The 24,544-nt window shown below is 41.7% G+C and overlaps 1 non-coding gene across 1 annotated transcript; it reads left to right on the forward strand.

Annotated features, from left to right (window-relative positions):
* Positions 1–23,794: 23,794 nt before the first annotated feature.
* Positions 23,795–23,960, forward strand: LOC114691301. The gene has a single exon (XR_003734188.1). It is a non-coding gene; the product is annotated as a U1 spliceosomal RNA (small nuclear RNA).
* The last annotated feature ends 584 nt before the right edge of the window (positions 23,961–24,544 follow it).

The raw sequence follows: 24,544 nt of genomic DNA on the forward strand, positions 1-24,544 counted from the left end.
TGCAGAAGAAAATGTTTCATTGCTGCCTCCTGCCATTTACAAAAGGGAATGGCAATAAATCAGAAACCTAAATGCAAAGACCAGACTGTGAAATAAATGCACAAAACTACCAAGGACTACTTTCATGCCCTTGAAATGAGAAAAGATTCTTAGGACCACAGAAGCACAGACAAATGCAGGAAACTTCATTGACTTAAGTGAAACCATAAGAAGAACTGTTGGGTGGTGTTCTGTAAGCTACACATATGACTGTCACATGACCTAGCATTCCTAATCCTAGATATATTTTTCAAATAGTTAAAAAGCTTTTTCCTCCCAGCATCTTTTCTTGAATTCTCTTGAGCTTTGTTTATAGAAGACCCAGACTGGAAACAACATGAAAGTGTGTCAGGAGAAGAATGTGCATTGACATGCACAATATGGAAGAAGCTCAAAAAACAAAACAAAACTTGTGCTTTCTCTTGAGGTTTTCAATCTGTCCACTCTCCCGTTATAGTTCATTCATTCTCTACACTTTGACAAATTGTGAGTTTCTGTGTTAACCACTACCCACTGCACAAAGACACTCCTCTAATAAGGTTTGAGAGCTGCACCAAGGTATAGGTGCAGAGGGATGAATATGGAGGACAGTTTGATATATGTCTATTTAGCAGAATGATGGTAGTGTTCAGCCTGGGCCTGTGACCTTCACAGCCAAAGGTTTGGCACCAGGTGTACAGTACCATGTATTTTGTCCTGTGGAAGGAGCCTTAAATTCAATCAGAAAGTGGCACATTAACCCCCTATAACTTTAAGGCTAACATTGCACCCATGGTGCATCTTGCCACAGTCGTCATTATAGAAGTCGATAGGGTTCACCGGGTAAGACTGTTGATGACTTTTTCCCCATAGCAGCCTGCATAGCACCTCCCAGTATTATGATAGCTAGCCAACTGGGAGGGTCAACCTGGTCAGTACCAAATCCATTTCTCCATATTCTGTGACCAGAGTGTATGGTATCTTAGCAACAGGGCCTTAATAACAAGTGCCAGTGGGCAACAGAAAACAGTGGCTGTAGCCTGTGCTGTTTGAGGTCTCTAGGACACTCATCACCAACAACTCAAGGGGAACTAGCTCACATCTGGCACTTGGCTCTTTATTTGTCCACATAGAGGTTTCTGAGCATTATCTCCCATGTAGGGTAACACCGATTAAACACTTTCACATATCCATAGCCTATAAAATTTTAGATTTTCATATGACTTTTTCTAACGTCCTTAGTGCTACGCGACCATCTCTCTTACAGAATCCTTAGAATCGTGCTTGTCTCTCATTCAAGGTTTAAGGCTCCATAATTGTTTGAACTTACATTTCCATGTCTTTAAAATGGGGATAACCATAGCATTTTGGCCAACTAATAGGGTTGTTCTAAAGAACAAGCAGCTTATACTTGAGATTGCTCTCATTATCATTGTCTAGTAGAAACACAATGTGAACCATCTAAATACTTTATATTTGTCTAAGCCAAATTAAGTGAAAGAAAAAATGTCAGTGTATTTAATTTTAATGGTTTTTTTAAACTAGATATGATCAAAACATAATATCAAATGTTAAAAATAAATTATATATCTTTTTCATACTAGGTTTATGAAGCCTATATATTTTATGGTTACTACACATTTCAATTTAGATGCTAAATTCACATCAGAAATACTTAATACATATTTAAATTTCATAATAGCTACAGTTTATTACATAGATTTGTATCTCCAAATGTTCCCAAACTTTACAACTTTGAAGCTTGTAGTGCAGTCACCAAAATAAAATAATTTAGATTTAAATTTTTATATGTGGTTCTGCTCCTGGAAAGCACACTTTTGGAGCTGAGGATCAAACCCAGGGGTAGAGAACTTGTCTCACAAGCACCCTAAACCCCAAATTAAAAGGAATTAAAATGAGAAGTTCGGTCCCTGTATCACCCCAGCTGCATTTTCAGTGATTAGCTGCCTTGTGTGGCCTGTGGTTATGCAGACCAGAACCAAAGGACGAGCTGTGGAGCTCTAGAAAACCCAGGAATGGCTTCTGGGCAGTTCTCAAGACTCGGTGGCCTGTTGCACTGCAGGCCCACTGTGTGAGAGAAATGAATTCTCTTTGCTTTGACCTACAAAAATATTTCTCAAGGAAAACTTTCCAGCTCTCCCAACAACAGGACAGCAGATTGCTTCCATTTCTGTAATCAGAATTTATTTTGTCTAAGAGTTGCTACATATTCTGGGAAATAAATATATCTAAGAGTCAGGGAAAGATGACCAAAATAGACTATGTATAAAGGGCTGAGAGATCGATTCCTGGTAGTAATGCGATCTGGAATACATGAAACCATTAGCAAAGGGGAGTCCACGGGGAGGGCAGGAGCTATTCTGAGCTGTGGAGAGTTAAGCTTGAGGCTTCAGAGCATCACCAGAGCAGACTGCTGTTTGGCCAAATCCATCATTTCAGGGTGAGGAGGAGCCCTGGGGTCATCCTTTCTGTGTGGGATCTGCCAGCAGAGGTGAGTAAGGACACTGAGAAAATGGCCCACGGCATTCTACCCCAAGCATTTCTCTTTCCATGAATTCACTTCAGAATGGAGTACTGAGGTAACAGAAGTGGAACTTCCACCTAAATTCCTTGGCTTTTCAGAAGATCTTTGATTAGACGAAACCCACAGCCTGTGGTTGGTACTGCTTTAAGAAACACTGAGTTAGCACTTAACCACGTCTCAGACGTCATCTTGAGGGCTTTACCCGTATTAACTAACTTAACTCTCTGAATAAACTGGCGGCATGGATACTGTTTTCATCTCTGGAAATGGACTCAGAGATGTTAGCTATGTTGTAACAGCATCTTACTATCAGAGGTGGAGAGTGGAATATAAACACATACAATATATGTTTTGGATCAACCAATAAAACCATGGTCAAGGCAGCTGCTGGATATTGATCACAGGATGGCTGTCCAAGTCCAGTGCAGGGTGAGGAACTGTACCTGATCACTAGACAGAGAGGCAGCAAACACTTCCAGAAAACCTATAAAACCAGCATGTGACTTGGGAACCCACTTGACTTTCCAATTGTGCCCTGTCTCAAAATATAGGAATATCCAAATTGTATTTGTCCTTCAAGGCTCAGCTCAAAGACCCCTTCATTATTAAGGTGCTAGATCTTCTGTCTGAATTGCTCTCTGTTTGATCTCTTTCAACTGTTTGCTGGCTAATCGGGGATTCTGAAGCTTTTCTATTCTCTCTTAAATGGTGTGTTTCTCCAAGGACCTGGGCCTTTGGAGAATGAAAAGTGTGTATTTCCCATTTTCTTTCCTTCATTTTATCTAGCAGGGTTCCTTTGACTTTCGAGGAACTCCTAAATATTCATTGACCTAATTTGAATAGAAATATAGCATATTGGTAAATTAATCCTAGTGGGTTCTGGAAAGTTAAATCTTAAACTTAAATTCTGATACCAATTAGTTCTGTACTTCAGACAACTTTAACCTCTCTGAGCGTTGGTCATCTCATCTGTAAGCAAATGAGATGACCTTTTAGACCTCCTGACTTTTATGGAGCAGGCTACTATTTACTCTGAACTGATGTTCACAAAAGGCCTTTCAATAAGTCTCTACAGGATGTTTCATATGTTCTGAGATTACTCTTGGCAAAGACCCCTGGTTGAAGTGGAAGGGATATTTCACCATCTGGGGCAATAGAAAGCCCTGGATTGTACTGTCTTGGAAAGGATTGTTGATTAAAATGTAAGAGAATACTGATAAACTACAAGGCAATAATCTAGCCAAAGAAAAACTCACTCATATAAACTTTGATGCAAAAATAGTACATAAGAACTAGTTAAGGGGTGGGGGATGTAGCTCAGTGTCAGAATGCTGGCCTAGCACGTATGAAGTCCTGGGTTCAGTTCCCAATAATTCACTTCCCACCCTCCAATAATTTGTGGAAACATTCCCTAATTACTGCTAAGATGTTTTTTAAACATAAAAGTTATGTTGAAGTAGGTAACAACCACAGGGAACAATGTTAGGCATCTTTAAAACTTTTATTGAAATTGAAATTGTGTTTTTCATTGATGTTATCTATTTGACTAAAACATTTGAGTTTGTTTTTTTTTTTTTTTTTTTTTTTAACAACAAACCTCAGGTAGAATACCTTGTCAGCTAGCCTGCCATTGTACAGTGTGGACTCTCCTAGATGTTATCTCTCTATCTAGAAGCTTAGACCCCTCACGTCCAATGCGGAAATTGTAGCATGTTGACAGAAGAACCGGCATCTTGATGTTGAACCAGTGTAGGAGACAAAGATGGAATCATTACCACATTGTACAGAATGGAATGCTGAGGTCCATAAAGATCCCACTGTGACCTAGATGGAAGCTGAGAGAATATAGTAGAAAAGCCACTGACCTGACCAGACCCATTTATAGTCTTCCAGGCCAACGTAGTTCCCTTGAAGCAGATACACATTGAAGTCCCGGGGACTAGAACAGATTTACCTAGGGGCCCAGCACTGGCATGTGAAGTTTTCTCCAGCTGAGGCTGATGGGGGTGCCAGCAGGAGTCAGCTCCCCACTGGGGAGGAGCAGGGAGCAGGTGTTCCCCCCAACCAGTCTCTCCTTGCGTTTATTGAATCTCTTCAGTTACAGACCTGACCTCTGTCTGGGTCCCCGGAAGGTGGGGTTGGCTAACAGAGAGCTTGCAAAGTTGAACTTTGTTTACTCTTGATAAGAGAACCAAAGGGAGATTAACTTTTTACCCATTCTCCTCTCAAAGCTATCAAAAGAATTATGAACTCCTTTCAAGATGAAAGGTGCTGGTTCTTCACAAAGGTGTCCCGGCCAGCACGTGAACTGGAGCCTCTTTTGTCCTCCGTCCCTGCTGGGTAGAGTGAATGGATCACTTCACCTCCTGTGTGTCTCTAAAGGCTGCAGGGTGACCTCTGCTCCCTTCTCCCCACACTCCTCCTCCAGGCCGCTTTCTGCTCCTCCACGCTTGGTCCACCTGCCAGAGTCTCAGGAGCTGAAACCGGAATGCAGGCATCCGTGCCCTCCATCTGTTCCATCCGAAGAAGAGACTAGATGGACGAATCTGAGGCTCCGATTCTAGAGAAAGGCACCCATCTCTTGAGGGCCCCTCGTATTACATCCCAACTTTTCCCTCTTCCCGGGCTGCCTCAGTCATTTGAGAATGCGCTATCTCTAAGGTACCTGCTCCTGACTGGCTCCAATCAACACATTTCTTAAACTCCTTTACAGCAAGCTTGTTAGGGCTGTCTGCCACACCGTGAGGTCCCAACTTGCTCTGGCTAATTAGGAAGCTTGGGGATGTGCGAGTTGTTTTAGAAATTGTTCTGTGGGTGATAGTCGTGCTGAGCAAGTTCACTTTTGAAATATTTAGTGCTTAGTCGTTTTCTGCTCTAGATGTGGGGGAGGGGCCGTTTGCTGTGACTGTGTATTTTCACCTCCCATCTTTTTTGGCACGTGGAGCTTATGTACTTCCTGCTACCTTCCCACCTGCCTCCCCTTACAAACACAGAAGAAGTAAACCGTGAAAATCATCGTTCTTCAGGTATGGAGCTGAAAAGACCGTTATTAAAATTACCGAGGCACGTCACACTCCTAAATGCCTTTAGAAAGGAAAGCCGTGGTGATTTATGGCAGGTGGCAAAATACTTGTCATCCAGCAGCAAACTCCCCCCCCCCCAGCTCCCAGTGTTTGTTTTGCAAAGCTCACACGGAAAACCACTGCACTCCACTCACCTAGCCTGGACCTTGTATGTTCCCCTACCTCCTTGCCTATCCCTTGGCTGCTTGACCTCCAAGGAGCTAAACTAATCTTATCTGGCACCTTACAATTTTATTGTCAGATGGAACTTTATCTTAAAGTCTAGGATTGTCATTCCCACCAAACTTCTTCAATTCCTTCTTTATATTTCATTGATTTAGTTACCCGATAAATGTTTATTTGTAATCTCTGTGAGAGGTGTTGGGTATCTGTGCTGGTTAGTTTTTTTGTTGTTTGTTTTTTGAAAGTTTGATGCAAGCTAGAGTCATTGAGGAAAAGGGAACCTCAATTGAGAAAATGTTTTTATTAGGCTGGCCAGTAGGCAAGTCTGTGGGGGACATTTACCTATTTAATGATTGATGTGGGAGGTCCCAGCCCATCATGGGCAGGTGGTCCTGGGTGGCATAATTCAGCAACCTAGGCAAGCCACAGGGAGTAATCCAGTAAACAACTTTCCTCCTTGGCCTCTGCTTCAGGTCCTGCCTCTAGATTCCTGCCTTGGTTTCCTCCAGCGATGAATGTAAATGGTACATGTAAACAAAATAAACCCTTTCCTCCCTCAGTTTCTTTCGATCATAGCATTTATTGCAATATTAGAATACAAACTAGGATAGTGTCCAAAGACAAATGAGGCGGATTGTGTGGTGATATATTGTGTATCACAATAAAGCTTACCTGGGGATCAGCGGACAGAGCCAGCCACTAAATTAGACACAGAGGTCAGGCAGTGGTGGCACACAACTTTAATCCTATCACTCAGGAGGCAAAGATCCGTCTGGATCTCTCTGAGTTCAAGGCCACACTGGACTACACGAGAGAAACAGAACCAGGCAGTGGTGGCACACGCCTTTAATCCCAGGAAGTAATATGGCAGGACACAGCAAGGTATATAAAGCGTGAGGAAATAGGAACTCACTCTCTTGAGGCTGAGGATTTCATAGAGGTAAGCTAGGGGCTGGCTGTTCTGCTTCTCTGACCCACAGGTAAGTTTTATTGGGGTAAACATATCACCACAGGATATAGTTCCTTCTTGCTATTTGTTATAAGGTCTAACCTGGAAAATGATCATTAAGGAAGAAATGATCTGTGAACACTGGTCGCATTGACTTATAGGGAGCTAAGGGAGTCTAGACTGCACACAGGCCAGGAACGTTCTCCTTGACAAAAAAAAAAAAAAAAAAAAAAAAAAAAAAAAAAAAAAAAAAAAAAAGACATTTAATATGAGACCATAAGAAAAAGAATGAAAAGAATGAGCAAGGGAAAGAATGTAGGTACAGAAGACAGCTGTCGGTATTAGAAAATCAGTGTGGCCAGAGCACATCAGTCACGGATATTAATTTGCCATTATGTATATCTGGCAAAATAATGGTTTAATTGGTTTACCATCCACACTGAATCTGTGATGAGGAGTCTGAGCACACGGAGAAGGTGAGTGGCTTGCCTCAGGTCTCAGTTTGGAACACTGTGTCTGGGTTATGAGCCAAGACAATCAACGAGGTTCCATCCTGTCCCCTGGACATAGCACCAAACGGCAGAGGAGGCAAAGGGACCCCTGGCAGGAACCATATCATACCAGTTCCAGAAGAAAAGGGCAAGTCACTGTGCTCAGTCACTGCAGGCGGTACTGAGAGCTTGATCCAGCGTCCAGATCCCCTCGTTAGCAATTTCCTTCATCATATGCAACCCTGGGAGACTGTCTTGAGAGGTTAGTTCTAGGTGTGATGAGAAAATGAGTGGCAATCATACTGGTCCTCACCGTCTGGAGGGGCAGGAGAGGCTATGGGAAGAGGAGAGAGCTACTGACTCATTGCGTGGGCTCTCCGTGAAATGTTCTGGGAATGACGACAGAGTGGACTAGTAGAAGCCACGAGAATTTTTGAACTTCGGTCCGTTCTTTTTAGCTCCTCTCTTTGGTCAGTATATACTTAGTGTGTGCCGTCCAGACGCCTGCCTTCATGCCTGAAGTTGAAAAATGAGCAGGGATTTGCACAAGTGAAGTAGAAACTGGCGTAAGCAGAGGGAGAGTGTGAAGGTCTGGATCCTGGAGAGAGATTGAAGAGGTGTGTCTGATTAGAGTTCAGTTGCTGGGACTGGGGACAGGTGGGGACAGGGGAGAAAAGCAATCGCCTCAAATCATATCAGAATCAACAGTGAGATTTTTCACGTGAATATGAAGCCATTGCCGGTACTTGAGCAGGGGAGATTAATGAATGTAGCTTGTAGACTGGTTGGCAACCGTGTGCAGACTCTCCTGGACATCGGTCAGAGTCATAGTCTGAGTTGTCTGCAATCAAGTAAGAGAGATCCTCAGGAACAGAAGAGTCGGTCCAAATGCCATTGAATCCTGCTTCTCATTTGTCCCAAATGTGCTACAAAAGGATGCTACAGGTTAAAAGAAGGTCTCTTTCTTGAAGATCAAGGAAAAACTAGCTTTTCTCTGTCTCTTGAAGCAGACAGGATTTCTTTCTGATGGTCCAGGACAGTTTTATTAACCAAAACCTGCCTTCAACTTGGCATCTCTTCAGCCAGAAACAAAACAATTATTCACTCTGGACTACCCTGAAAAGGGTAGGAGAAATTAGTGTAGCTGAAAGAGACTGTCCCTAGCTAAAGGAGCTGCTTGGTAAATTTCAATGGCTGCCTTGTTTCAGACGGGACCTCCTCTTCCATCCCCCTTTCCCTTTTGCCATACTTCTTTAAAAAGTAGTTTTTCAAATCCTCCTGCTGTCGGGAAGTTTATCATATCTGGGTTTTACCTGGTCAGTTTTTATTTAGTCTTCGGCAGATTCTGGTTCGAATTGTCTGCATTTTAGGGATTGGCACACACATCGTGTCTTAGCGCCAAAGCATGTGGGTCAGCGGATGGCTCCAGAGCAGTGAATGAATGCAACCGTTGTGCGGCTCTGGATGACTGGGTGAGCCTCAGCATTTCCGAGTAGCCAGAGGGTCACATGGGCAAGTTTCCCCTCCATCTCCTGGCATATTCAGTTTCAAGCGCCCCTCTTCCACTCTTCCCCAAAGCCTCCCTCAGCTGGATTTTCTCCATTCCACATGTATGTTTTCCCCGTTGACCTGCCATCACACATTTTTCTGGTTAACATTATTTAGTGTGTGGGTAGAGGCACTGTGGCAATCTGTGATGCCTGTAGTTAAACAAATCATAGGAAGAATGATTAAGGTGTTTCAGGGAACATTTACAATACCTAGTTGTTTCTTACACACACACACACACACACACACACACACACACACACACACTTACACACTGAGAGAGAGAGAGAGAGAGAGAGAGAGAGAGAGAGAAAGGTTTTTGCCTCCAGAGATTTTTAAAAATAGCACACCACAGTTCTAGAATTAACAGGCACTTTATGGATGATAAAGTTTATCCCAATTATATATAGACAAAGACACTCTTTCCAGGCATGTAGATTCAAATGTACATTAAAACAGGTCCGATGTTCTCTATGCATCTCACCACCCAAAACCTTCACACTGTCTAAGGGTTGGGGGGGGGGAGACACACTCTCAAGCCTGGGAACTTGCAGTGTTTCTGTTAGCCAGAGATCAATTTGAAGTCGTTTGCATGGTGGGCTCTGCACTCGGGTCTCTGGATTGCACAGCAGGCTCCTCCTTGGTGGAAGACATTCACGTGAAGATCAGGGAGACTTTAGAAAAGCAAAGGCGCAGTGAAAAGAACCTCCACCCGCTCCAAGCCCTGTACTCTATGAGGCTTGGCCTCTTTGAACCCTGACCTCCCCCATCCCCAGGAAGTTGCTGGCTACACAGTCTTTAAAAATGTCAAGAGATGCAGGGACATGGCTGGCTCCCAGTGAGCTGAGACAGCCCAGCCAATGGATGTGCTGACCCAGCACTTCTGGTCGCAGGAGTTAATTACTTTGGCTGCACAGTTTGAGTGCAGCCCATGCATCAGATCAGAACCAGTTCCTGGAAACTGACGATGAGAGCTGGGGAGGCAAGTGCGCATGGGAAGCAGGCCAGTATTCTTTCATTCCCCTAATACCACACCACCAGTTAGCTGTAAGGAGTCGGGGTTCACAGACGCTGTTGCCCTGATTTACTCCTTGTATAAGCCCTACAGTCCTCTAAGCAGGAGCTGCCCAGGGCTGTCCATGTTCTGTCTGATGTCAGTTTCCTTTCTTCCCTTTAGAGTGGACTGGATTTCTGTGTGCTTGTTGGATGCTTTTACTCATTAGGCTAATTGAGGGCATATTTGTTAATAGAGGTGCGATCTGATATGGGGTTCCAGATGGGGTGGCTTGACAACAGAAATGAATTTCCTCATAGTTCTAGAAGTGGACAGTCCAAGGACAAAGTATTGATATGCTGAGTTTCTTTCTCCTTGGCTTCTGGATGTCAGACTACTTGCTGTGTGCTCACATGGCCTTTTATATGTGAGTGTACATCCCTAGTTTCTACTTTGTGTAAAGCTATGGACCATATTGGGTTCCACATTATGGCCTAATTTATCCTTAACCACTTCCTTCAAGGCCATATCTTCCAAATGGCACACTGGGATTAAGACTTTCCATGTGTGAGTTCTGGACACAGACAACTCAGTCACAATGCCACAGAGGGCTCCTTGCTTTGAAAGCTCTATGCGGCTTTGTCTCAGGACATTAATACTGTACTAACAGCAAGCAAAGGTGCCTTCACAGACAATGAGGGAGATATTTTCTACAAAGACATCTATTCATTCGGAAGTCTATTTAATTTTAGAAAGCAGGTGGATGTGTATACACACACAAACAAATAGGTGCATATAACATGTATATAGGAAGATTTCTTCTATTACTATGTTTGAGAAATTAATGGAAAGTTCACAGATTACATTAGATGCTGGGGGGAAAATGTCAGCAAGTTTGGAGGTTTAGTTACACAACATGAAGCCAGCACACTGGGACAGTGAGCCAGCTAGTCCTGTATCAGGCACAGGTTAATGTGGATAGTATCTGATACTTAAGGAACAAAACTTTGGCTGGAAAGATGGCTGAACAGGGAAAAGCACTTTCTGCTAAGCCTAATGACTTGAGCTTGGTCCATGGAACCCACTGTGGAAGGAGAGAACTAATTCTCTAAAGTTGTACTCTGATTTTCCGACAAACCCTGTGGCATGCATGCTCACCTATCCTCACTAAATAAATTAATCTTTTAAAGAACAATTACTTTAACCAGGCCTTGCTGCAGTTCCATGAAGTTTTACGTTATCGCCATTTTATATTGGGGAAACTGAGGCACAGAGAAGCAACTTTCTCAAAACCACTATCTGAGGCCAGTGTGTCTGTCTGATATTAAAACCCAGAAACATTTATAGTCTATTAGAGAAGACAAAAGCCGAATACCAAACTGTGAAAATCAGGTAGTCAACCCATGTAATTGATTCAGTTGCCAGGTGATAAATTAGAGTAAGTGCTGGAGAAAGCCCCGCAAAGAAATACATTACTGGGATTGAACTTCGAGGTCTGGGTGCATATTAAAGACAGCTTGAGGCATGGCCAAGACTGCCTGTAGTAGAGATAGTAAACTGAGTTCAGGAAACAGCAGGGAAATTCACATCTTCCTAACTGAGGACTTGGAGTACCATGAAAAAAGAGACTAAGAGTATAATTCTGTTTTTGAGGTTGGCACTAGACTCATAGTTTAGGAGGAAGCAAAGCTTGAATTGGAGTGTAGACAGTGGTGGGATTTGTAGCTGGAACAATTTTTTTGTGGGTGGCAGTTCATCTGGATTGAAAGTGAGCCCTTAGGTCAGACAGTAGGACTTATATTGAAACTGTATTCACAATAAATAGGCAATCACATTTCTGCCTACTGAAAATAATAATTACATAATAGGACAGTAAAAGAGAACTCTACTTCTTACATTTGTGTTATGTCATGCTCAGGTATAGACAGACATGCATGGAATTGTTATCAATTGTGGAAACACTGTCTTGGGTGGAAATGTACCTCAAAGGGAGATACTTCGTGCCTAATCAGTCATCTTAGGTCCTCACTGACAACTGTGTTTAGTTCAATCTTGGAGACTGCCATTGTACATCCAAGCTAACTCAATGTCATCCAGCTCCTATCCACAAAATTAAGATGTATGTATGTGCATGTGTATGGCTTCAGAATTAATTAGTTACCACCCTAATGTGTCCTCTTCTTTCGTGAGTTTTACATGATCAACATCTTTAGTTATATTCCCTAGAAATATCTGCTGTGTTTTTGTATTAGTTGAATTCTCCAGAGAAACAGAATGAGCAGTAGATATAAGTAGATGGTAGATGATAAGTAGATAGACAGATATATAAATATAATGGAAGACAGACATGGAAATATATTGGTGTTTAGAAAGATGATAGATCAAAGATAGATAGAGATAGATGGATAGACAGACATTTATTTAAAATTGGCTTACGGAACAATGGAGACTGAGAATTCCCACAATATGTTGGCAACAATTTGAGAAACAGGAAAACTGATGGCATGCATTCTGGAGTCTGAAATAGAATCTCTGATATCTGACAGCAGGAGATGGAAGATGAATGCCATAACTCAAGAAAAACAAGAGGGGTAATTCTCTTTTCCCCCATCTTTCTGTTCCATTTTGAGTGCGAGTGGACTGGAAGATGCCTGCCCACGCTGCGGATGGTCTTTGCTCAGTTTACTGACGGCGCTAATCTCACCCAGAAACACACTCACAGACACATTTAGACATAATGTTGTAGCCTGGGGAAGATGATAGAAAATTGATCCTCATCGTTTCCAGCCAGAGGCAGTGTTTGATGTGCCGCCGGGTCTTCATATGGTTCAGTGGTTGTGCTGTCTTCTCTGCTCTCATTTGGCTCGTCTGAAGAGATGAAGTGATATAGGAGAATGGTGGGCTTAAGTAACAATGTTTGTGTTATGGAAATTCTGAATACAAGCAGTTGTTTCACCAAGGTAACGGAAGTGGACAAGGAAGACACTGCTGGGTGTGAGAGAATGTTAATATTATGTGTGGTGTGGGGGTATGAAAATGCTTGGGGGTGGGAAAGCTAAGAAGGTTCCCACATGCCAACGCAGTCTTCAGGGTACTTCTTCAAGGGCTGAGTGCTTAGGTCTGGTAGACTTTGTAACTCTGCTCAGATGGACTCAGGTAAAATTGACTTTGATGGTGAATTTTAATTGTTAACTCGACACAACTTAGACTTCTTAGAAGAGACTGTCAATGAGGGTTTGAGTTTTGCTGGGCTCGTCTGGGGGAGCTTGTCTTGGTCAGACAAACAGACATGGAAGAAGGAAAGCCTTTTGCTTTTTTTATTCCCTTATATGGCTTTCACTTTTACTGGTGAGTTCATCTACCCTGTTGCTACTGCTGTTACAGATTCACTTGCTAATCATAGCAGCAGGTCCAACATGAACTGAAGACCAGTGGCTCTACAGGATTCTTCTAGGCCTTCAGCATCAGGCTGAGACTGCTAAGACATCCCCCACTTCATGCCTTGACAACGACATGGTTCTCAACTTCTATGGTGTGAGATCGCCGTTGTTGGAGTACTTTATATATTTACCCAGCTGATTGTTTCTCTAGAGATTCAGGACTAACATACTGATACATGTCAACCTGCCAGCCTCTAAAACTGACAAAATTCAAATGATCACAGAATCCGTCTACAGCACTTCCCTTTGTGCCAGAGATGGGAATCCCGAGAAGGGTATTTTATGGACCCAGTACTTTAGAAGATCGTGATTCCCTTCACTGGTTAGATGTAACTCATGAAACACTAGCATTTCACTAAGTTGACTCATTGGCCCTCAGATACCATTCCTCAGAATGAGCTGTGGACTGGTGAAGATATTACCTTCCAGCCCTCTTCCTGTGTTAGTCCTTTGTGTCATGGTCTTGCTTTTTTTTTTTTTTAATTGTTGTTTGCACATGCAGCATTAGATTACATTAGGGGATTTTTTAAAAAATAAAATTTGTTCTTATTTTTCTTACCCTCCCCTTGACTCTTCCCACCCCTCCTCCATCTTGTATCCCTCCTGCCCTCAGTAGTCTCCTTTTTACATTCATGCCACTTGTATGACCCTTGGCCCTCAATGCCTTCCCTTCTCAACACCTCTTCTTTAGTTTTCATATCTTCCATCTAGTGTCAAAGTACACACCCACTCTCACACCCCCTTATTTCCATGTATACAAACATTTAGTTAGGATCTGCAACGTTAGGATCTATGTATGAGAGTGAAGAAGAGATTTCTGTCTTTCTGAGTCACTTTTGAGTCTGGGTCACTGCATTTAATAATATAATATTTTCTAGATTCATTTGGTTCCCTGAAAATTTCATTTTTAACAGCCAGATAAAACTCAATTGTGTGTATATGCCACAATTTTCTTTATCAATTCATCTGCTGATGGACACCCTGCCTGGTTCAATTTCCTTGCTGTTGTGAGTAGTAAAGCATTAAATGGATGTACAAGCATCTCGGTGGTAGGCTATAGAGTCTTTGGGGTGTATGCCCAGAAGTAGTATGGCAGGCTCAGAGAGTAGATCTATTTTTATCTTTTGAGAATCTGCCATATCATTTTTCAGAATGGCTATTCTAGTTTACACTCCCATCAGCAATGAATCAGGATTCCTCTTGGCCCACATCCTTCCCAGCATTTGTTGTCATTTATTTTCTTGATCTTTTACTATTCTGTTTGGGCTGAGATAGAATCTTAAAATAGTCTTAATTTTGTTTTCCCTGAAAAGTGCAAAAATTAAACACACACACACACACACACACACACACACACCTATTATCAATAAATGAGCTAATGAAGTGAACAGACAGTTCTCAAAAGAAGAAATAGACAATAACTATTTTAAAGAAATACATCTGGGACATTTAATGGGCTCTAACTATACTGAAGACCTGTGTCAAAGACCATGCTGTGTGGGAAAGGCTAGAATACTTAGGGTCCCTCCCCATAATGGTTGGTTTTGATTGTCAACTTGACACAAACTAAAGTCACTTGACCTGACAAATTACCTCCATCAGACTGACACCTGGGCACATCTGTGGGGCATTTTCTTGGTTGCTGATTGATTTGAGAGGGCCCAGGACACTGGGCAATACCATTCCTAGTAGATGGATCTGCACTGTATAAGAATACTGAGCAAACCAGAGAGCAAGTCAATAATCAGCTTTCTTCCATGGTTCCTGTGTCTGCTCTTGTCTTGGGTTCCTGCCTGACTTCTCTTGATGTCAGAAGGACTCTAAGGTAGCTAAACTAAATCCTTTCCTCCCTAAGTTGCTTCTGTTATCACAGCAAGAGAAAGAAAACTAGAACACTCCCACCCTAAGTGTAGGCAGAAGGTTCGAGTTCATGAACATGAGGGTGTATGTGGATGGACCTACAACTGGAGAAGAGCGAATGATTTTAACAGGTGAGTGTCCATCGGGTAAACACCTATAGAGCCCATGAATTAGCTATACTCTATGAGATGAGGAAGATAAACATAGCTTGGTCAAATGAGGGACCCGAAGAAGAGGTGATGGGTTAGGAGGCACATAGTAGGTGGAGAACAGTGCATGTCGGATCTTCTTTTCAGTAGTTAGCTAATGAATGCTGTTGGGAGATAGTTCTTTCCCCCTCCCATCTGCCTAGTAAAGCTAACTGATTTCTAGCCCAATGCAGGGTGCACTTTAAACAAGACACTAAGATTAGCCAGTCCACTTACCTCCCCCCAAGGATTCTACTCACCCAGAGGAAGCCTGATAAATGACCATGTAAAATATTATGCTTTTAAGAAGGTCCCTCCTATCTTTCTGAGTCAATACAGTCCATTATGTCAGTTCCTATGCGCCAGCGTCTTTCTCAGCTATTTATATTTCCATTTAGTTGGAGCTTAGGCAAAGCTCACCCAGCCCTAGAAAATTAAACTTATCAGAGACTCATTTGTTATCTTTTTTTTTTTTTTTAAGATCATCTATCTTTTTCATTGCCCTTTCTCTAAGCCTGGCAGTTTCTTGTTTCTCATTTCTTTCTGGCTCTTTCCATATGAAATACTGCTTCAGTCCAAGGTCTCCACACCTGATCTTTGGACAGTATCTTTTCCTCATGGATATTCCCTTCATGAATTTATTCCTCTTTGTGGGGTTGCAGAGTGAAGGGCTGGAGGAGGAAGGAAAGAGCTGGCTGGTTCTATTTCTCACTCCCAGGATTCTTTTACTTTCTCCCTCTTCTCATTCTGTTTGTATTTTACACCCTGCACACTCTGGCCAGCCTCTTTCTCCATCTCCACTGCGGGCATCCGAGAAGGAATGAGACAGACAAATGGGAGTACTGCTCCTGGTACCTGGAGAGATGAAGTTGGGTGTGTAAGAGGAAGGAAATACTGGAAAGAAAAAAGAGGGGCGGAGAAGAGCTGAAACAAGGATGGGGAAGACCAAGGCAATATTATTCATAATTATGATAATAGTATCTATGTATTAAGACCTAATATGTGCCAGGCAGCATGACAGCAATGAGCCATTTCATCTTCATGATGCTCCTTTGTCTTGTGCTGTTTCTTTTCTTCGGAGATCAAGATAACAAAATTCAATGCATTTAACCTCATTTCTGAAGGTCGGGCTTCTATTATGAAATGCAGTTGGATTTCACATGCAGTCTTTCTCCTTTGCGTTTCAGGAAAGCAAGCAAGCAAATGTTTTTTAGACGAAAGCTCCAGATACGTTTTAAGGGACCATTTCCAAGATATAAGTATTTTAAAATACAGGCAGTTCTGAAGATCCATACTCATACATATACACATGCATAAAACCACAAATCAAATATAAAATGTATTTCATTAGGTAACAATAATTTTCACCTTATTTCACAGTTCTTAAGGTCAGAAGAGACCATAGGATTCTTCAATTCCAGTGTCAAGATCTCTCTATGATATATTGTCTTTCCTGCCTGGGACTTTTCAAATAATAGTAGCACCTTGCAGCAAATAGCATCTCCCATCATTACCCTCCTTGGATGTGTAGATTCCTCCAGGTTCTGTGAGGATCAGCTCTGAGTTACCCAGCTATTTTTTTTTTTTTTGCGACTTGCAGTTAAACAGATGCATCAAATATTTCTTTTATGTGAGAGCTCTTTGTGTGCAAAGAATTCCTGCACGAGCTCACACATATTACCAACAAGACTATTATATAAAACGATCTTACACCACTCAGAACCCTTCTGTTTGTACAAAATCGACTCTGACGGAATGCATACCAAGACTGTGTTCATCTATGAGAGTGTGAATAATTTTCCACTGAAAATTTTCGATCATCCATTTTCCTGATATAATAGATGTGTTTGTGCCACTAAGCAGATCAGTATACACCAATTTTAAAACTGTATACTCTATCTTTAAATTGTGTTCTTCTACCCTGAGAGGCTGGTTTCTTTCCACATCCTTTGATTTGAACCTGTAGTAACTGTCTTATTCCTTGATTTCCATGAGTATTTGGACCTTTTCCCTTGATTCAAAACTCCTGGAAGGCAGAACCAGGGGGTCTATTTTCTTGTAGTGTCTGGTCATTTGGTTTGCTTATATATCAACTCATCCTTCATTTCACGCTATATTCCTGGCTTTTGTTTGACTTTGTCTCTTGTTTACAACAATATTTTTAAATGATGTGTATAGGGAGATTCTTCCATGACCTCCCCTTAAATAAATGGGGCTGATTAATTTCCTGGTGAATAATTAACAAATCCATTTAGCCAGTTGAAAGCCAATTATTTTTATTTATCTTGGTTCATTGGTAATTGCCCAAAGCAAACATAAATAATAGACTAATTTTGGTGGCAGAGGAATATTGGTGAGCCCTCTGCATTATTCTTCATCAAGATCAGCATGGCACTGCAAGTTCCTACAGGTGGGGGTGAACACTTGACTCTTGATTTCAAGGTGCTTGTGGGGCAGTTGATAAGATAAGATCCTGAAGTACAAAAGTGTGTCAGGCTGCATATTGGGGTGTTGCCTGGTGTCCATCCTGTAGCTACGTCCTTGTGCTTTTCTCTTCCTCAGAGCATTTTACAAAAGAGCATGGAGGGGCACTGACCACTGTAACTGCAGCCATTAGGACACAAGAAACTGAAACACACAGAAAAGATACTCATAGCAAGTTCTTTCTGCACTGTCATTTAAAAGATGTCTCTAGCAATGGGGAGCAAGTGGCTCAGTTGATAAACTGTTTCCCCTGGTAGTGTGAGGGCCTGAATTACAATCTCTGAACCCACACAAAGCTGGGTGTGGAGGTCTATGGCTGTAAGACAGCTGTAATTGCAACGCTCCTAAGGGGAGACAGGAGGCAGAGACAGGAGAAAACCCTGACCTCGTAGCTGGCTAGCCTGGCATGTGCAGCAGTAGACAGCAGTCAAAAAGTGATCCTGCTTCAAAGAGTTAAAGACAGAACTGATGCCCAGGGTTGCCGCCTGACCTCCACACATATGCCACGGCATGTATACACACACACACACACAGACACACACACACACACACACACAGACACACACACACACACACACACACACACACCCGCAGACACACACACACACACATACACATGAGAGAGAGAGAGAGAGAGAGAGAGAGAGAGAGAGAGAGAGAGAAAGAGAGAGAGAGAGATTTCATTGCTTGTCTGTGCTTGTCAGCTAACTCTGCAGATGAACATTCAGATGAAATCTCTCTGTAAATTTGCAGGGAATTGATTTCATTTTGATACCTTATATGTAGAGATCTGCTAGTCACCATCTTAAGTCTGCTTTGTTGAGATGAAAGCTGTGCTGCTGTGTATCCACAATGGACCATAGCAGCAGACACTGTCTGCCACTGCCAGCTGCTAACCGAGGCAGTTCAATGGAAAGGCAGATGCTCTGCATACGACTCTGCTGCAGCTCTGACAGTCTCATCTAGAGCTTGGACAGTGTGTTAGTACACCTCCCACCAATGTGGTGAGTAACCAGGAGGAAGTTGAAGAATTTCACTTGGCCCATTGTTTCAGGGGTTTTATTCTGTGATTGGCTGTCATTGTTGCTTTGAGCCTGGGGCAAGGGAAACCTCATGGTAATAGGAATGGGCAGAAGAGCATCTTGACCCCTTGTCAGCCAAAAAGGAGAGAGAAAGACAAAAAGGGACAAGATACAGCCCACCAAAGGACACATCTTTGGAGACCTACTTCCTCCAGGCAGGTTCTACCTGTGAAAGTGTCCATCATCTCACAAAACGGAGCAACCAGCTAGGGACGAAGGCTTCAGCAATCAGCCTGAAGGGATATTGCGTGTTCCCTCCATGACCTTCCCAACACTAAGTCTCTAAAAGGCACATGGCCATTTTTTGGTACAAAACGCATCCAATTCATCTCTTGGAATCCCCACAAACTTTGTTCCAATGCAATTCTGAAGTTAGTTTTAGGTCTCCTCTGTGACCCATGGCAAACTCTTAGTGTTGAGCCCCTGTCAAATCAAGAATAAATCACATGCTGTTAGTACATAGTGGCACAGACTACTACAAACTACCAGTCCAAAGAGAATAATAGAGAAATAGTGAGGAAGCAGTTAACCAGAACCAGAACAAAAGCCATCAGTACAAAAGCCCCGTAGTTCTATGTCTGGCACAGAAGTGTATGTATGGTAATGTGATGTGAGCCCCAATAGGCTTGGGGAGACACACCTATGGCCTTGCTGACTACGAGCACATGGCCTCCCTCCTCTTGGATGGCCTGTGCATGCATATGAGAGAAAACATGCAATATTTATCTTTATAAATCTGGCTTATTTTGCTTAGCACAAAGATCTCTAGTTTCTACCACTTTTGTGACATATATGTATATATATATATATCATATATATCATAAATATATATACATATATATATATTTCATTAATATTTATGTATCACATAGACAAAATTTTCTGTCTATTCATTTATCAATGGGCATATAGACTAGTTCTATATCTTAAGGAGAATGGATAGTAGCATGAATGATAAATATGGGGGTACAAATACCCCATGATTTGCTGACAGGAGTAGTAAAGCTGGGCCATATGGAAGTTTTATTTTTAGCTTTTTGCAGTGCTTCCATCCTAGTTACCATAGCGGCTAGACTAATTTACATCTCCACCAGCAGCTTGGAAGAGTTCAGTTCACCAACACTCTCACCAGTATTTGATGTCACTTGTTTTCTGGATGAGTTTGGGGAACTTTGTTGTTAGTTCTTATTCATTTAATATAATTTTATTTATGAAATTGGAAGTAGCAACCTTTGGTGCAATTGTATTCGCAATTATTATAACATATTGTTGTATTGGTCCCTTTCATAACCCTTGTATGATAGACTTTTCATGGAGAGATGCAACACACACATGTTCACCTAGAAACCCATGGCAGATCAAAGTAACCACTTCACCAAAGTCCAACTTGGTGAACCAGAATTTGTATTACAGTTACTAGTAGGAATACGAATAAGAGGCTGCTTATAGTAGGTAATAAGAGCTGCTTACAGTAGCTGATTCAAACCAGCTTTAAAAAGAAATCTCACTCCAACACAGAGATAATGACTCATGAAAGTAGCAACCCTGGAACTTTCTCTGAAAGCTGGACAGGTCCACTATATCTCCTCTCTGTATCTGAGCTGATCAGAGTCTCTTCCATCTGTGATTTACTCATTCTACAAAGCTGAGAAGGGACTTTTGAGAACATTGCATGTTTTTTCTTTCCCAGCCATGTGAATTTTTGTTTACCCCCTAGAGGGAATACTTCAACTCAGGAAAAAACTGCTATATAACAACCCATGTAGTCAGCCACCTTCTTGATCACTTTTGGCTAGCTTTTGTTGGAAGTCTACTTTGTTAGGTACAAGTATTTTTGGTTTCCATTTGCTTTGTAAATGACTTGCATCCTGTCATTCTCAGTGTTCATGGATCTTTGCCAGTGAGATGTGTTTCTGCTAGACGACCAAAAGTCAGACCCTGTTTTTCAAGTCCAAACAGTTATTAGTCTTCATCTTTTAATTGGATAATTAAGACCATGTACATTAGAGTTATTATGAAGAGGGAGTTACTAATTTCTTTAACTTTGATGGTTGTTTTTCTGGTGGCCCAATTATTTATTCTTTTGTTTCTACCCTGTTCCTCTATGAGAGTTTGGTGTGTTGCCAAGCTGGACATGATTGATTCAGTCCCAGCTCTCCTTTGTTCATCCAATACTCTTAGGAAATGTGTTTTTTCCTGTCCTCTCCTGGTTGTCATTGCTCTACCTCAGTGTTTAGATTTCCTTTAAGGATCTTCTCCAGCCAATGGTCATGAGTTCTTTTGTTTGTACTTGTGTTGAAATGTTTCTTGTTCTCTGTGGATTTTAAAAGATAAATTTGACTTTGGAGGTAGCAATCTCTTTTGCCAGTTATTTACTATTAGGGGTTTGAAATACATCATCCCATGCTATCCTGGATTTTAAGTTTTTCTGCTGACATTATGCTGATGTTTTTGTCCTTGTGAAGTGAGCATTTTACCCTGAAGTTTTTGACACTTTTTCTTTGTTTTGTTACTTTGTCATCTTGATTGTTATTTGTTGCATTGTACATTTTCTCTGGTTACATCTATTTTGGGGTTCTAAGTGCCTCTTGTGTTTGAAGTCTCATTTCTTTGTCTAGATTTGAGAAATCTTCAGCCACAGTATGTCAGGCTTTTCCTTGAAGTCTAATTGGATGCCTCCACAGCACCATTATTCTTGCATTTTGAATGTCTCTTATTCCAGTATTATGTGAATAATGTTAAAATCTGTCACTCGCCTGAACAGGAACAGGGTTCCTTGAACCACAGCTATAATGTCCAATGTCATTTGAATGTCTACATACTTTAATATGCAAAAATCTTCCCTATACAGCTGTGTGTAAGTCATTTACAAAGCAAATGGAAACCAAAAATACTTATACCTAGCAAAGTAGACTTCCATCAAAAGCTAGCCAGAGGCGATCAAGAAGGTTCCCTAAGATCTAGGCCTGGTTCCCTAAGATCTAGGCCTTCTTCTTAAAGAAAAGACTTTTAGATGAGCTTGAGTCATACATAATTTGGCATGGCCTGGCAATTCCTGAGATGCTTTGCCACGTTGCTTATTGTCCTAATGTAAAGTATTTGTCTTCTTTTTAATAGTCTTAATCTTTTGAACAGGCAAACTCTTCATTTTCACAGTTTTTTAATAGTTCTTTGAGAATTTTGTACATTTTGATTAGATTCACCCTCTTCCAACTTCTTTCAGATCTACCCTGATTTCCCTACCCACCTAATTTTGGGTCCACTTTAAAACGTCAATAACAAAAAGTACACCAGGTCCAATTTATAGCTGCCTACTTATTCTTGGATACATGGTCTTCTCACCAGGGACCATACCCTTAAAGAGAACTGACTCTACCTGTCACAGTAGCTACATATCAATAGGTCCTAAGCTCTGTGTGGGACTTCATGACTACTTCCTCTTTCCATGATGGTATTTTTTTTCTGACTTAAACCTGCACAGATCTCATGTATGCTGTCACAGACACTGTCAGTTCATAAGTGATACTTTTCCTGTTGTGTGTGAAAAACATTATTTCCTCTTAATCATCCACCATCCCTGGCTCTCAAAATCTTTCTGTCTCCTCTTCCATGGTGATTCTTGAGATTTTAGAGAAGTAGGTGTGATACAGATACTTCATTAAGTACTGGGCATTCCTCAATTTTCTTATTCTCTGCACCTTGGCCAGTTGTGTGTCTTTGTGTTAATTACTATCTAATGCAAAAAGAAGCTTCTCTAGTGAGAATTGAGAAATGTACTAATGAGTTTATTTTCTGGCCAAATTGTTTTTCAAATCTCTCCCCTCTGCTCTTTGCTCCCAATTCTCATTATAAACTTGGCTAAAAGCAGCAGCAATAATCATACTGAATGATAGCCTGCCTTGACATTTCTTCTGCCATATTAACTAATTTGTCATACTTAAACTCAGCTTTCCTCCAAGTCTGAGGGAATGGTCTCTACTTCAATTCCCAACAGAGTCCTTATTCTCATCTAAAACTGAGTTGAGTCTCTACTGTCTGTGTTTCCATTATTGTTCGGATATGCTAAACTCCCATTAGAACTGCAGAAAACACGCTGATCACAGTGTTCTAGTGCCGCTCTAGCTTGCTTTTCCAAATTTCTCTCACAAACAGCTTCGAAAGTCTTCTGAACCACTTAGTGGAATGGGTCATAGCAATGACCTCATAATATCTAAGAGACACGGTTTAAAAGAGGAAAGATTTGCTGTCTCACACTCTCAGAGGTTTTAGTCCATGGCAAGCCAACTCTGTCACACTGGGCTCTGCCACCCTGGGCATGAGGCAAGACAAAACATCACAGAGGTGGGAGCATGTGAGGATGCTTTTCACCTCATGGTGACCCAGAAATAGAAAGGTATTAAGATGCCCAAGGCCAGACACAACTCCACAGAACATAACTACAGAACCTACTTCCTATGGTTTTCCATCCCCCTCTAGAGCTTCCACCACTTCTTGAATAAAGTCCACCAGTTAGAGACCACATCTTTAACAGTTAGCCCATGGGGGGGTGGTAATCTCATATTCAAGCCATTACTGGCAACAATGTCAAGAGAAGAAACCGTGGCTATCAGAATGGGCTTCTCCTTCCATGGCCTGAGCCCCATGGAAGAAGAGGTGCCCTGCCACTTGGACCTGAACAGGCAGAGCTCAAGCCTTCTCTGCTATTTATGGTTGGTTAATGAAGGCTTAAGGCGGTTTATAAGCAGCTTGAGGATTGGCTCTGGTAATATGCACACATATCTTCTATCTGATCATTTCTGTCACTTTCCCTCTGCTCTAGTATTGCCAGACTTCTTGGTCCAGGTTTCCAGAGAAAAGGTCAGGTGTGAACTTTGATTTCTGACTATTCCTTTTCTTCTACACTGATCCATACTTTAAACCCTATATTAGGGATGGTGTTAAGAGTGTCCTATGCTTATCTGGCAGGGGAAAGACTACGATCACAAACATAGTTCCTAGGGTGAGGTCCATCCTTTACACTCTGGGTGTGTTGACCCCTTTAATCTCCCCAAATACAGTAAACTCAACTACACAATTTGAGGTAGTGAGAGGCAGCCAGCATTCATGCTCTCCCTGTTTGTTAATTATAAAAAGAGAGTCCATTTAACTATGTGAGTGACAGGTACCCAACTCAATCACACAGAATTCCTACTTTACAGCCAACTATGCCCTTGAAACGAAATGCAGATTGAGACTCAAGTTGAGATGTTTGTAAACTGGCTGCTGAGAAAGAAAGAGGGACGCAGGAAAGAAATTAAGATACTCTGCAAGCTTTTAAAATTTTATTGATTGCCAAAGCTCTGGTCCATTCATTCTTTTACACTTCATGCCTGCCTGCCTACTATGTGACATGTACTTTGACAGGTCCTGAGGATGCAATAGAAAGTAAATACTGTAAAGCAAAAACAACACAACAAGAAACCCAACATGCATAAGTGTCAGCTTTTCTAAGATTTGTGCTTTCTCAGTACTTTTTACGGGCCCATGAATATCTGATTTTATAAAATAAGCCTATTTTATAGATAGGCTTGTGGGGATATAGAAAGAATCATTGACTTCTCAAGTTAAACACTGTATCAGGATGAGAAGCTCAGGCTTTAGGATCACTGATGGAGATTATTGCTTGCTTTATCCTCATTTTTTTGTGCTTTACAGCCCATG

Source organism: Peromyscus leucopus, chromosome 7 (genome assembly GCF_004664715.2).
Source record: "Peromyscus leucopus breed LL Stock chromosome 7, UCI_PerLeu_2.1, whole genome shotgun sequence".
NCBI classification, from domain to species: domain Eukaryota; kingdom Metazoa; phylum Chordata; class Mammalia; order Rodentia; family Cricetidae; genus Peromyscus; species Peromyscus leucopus.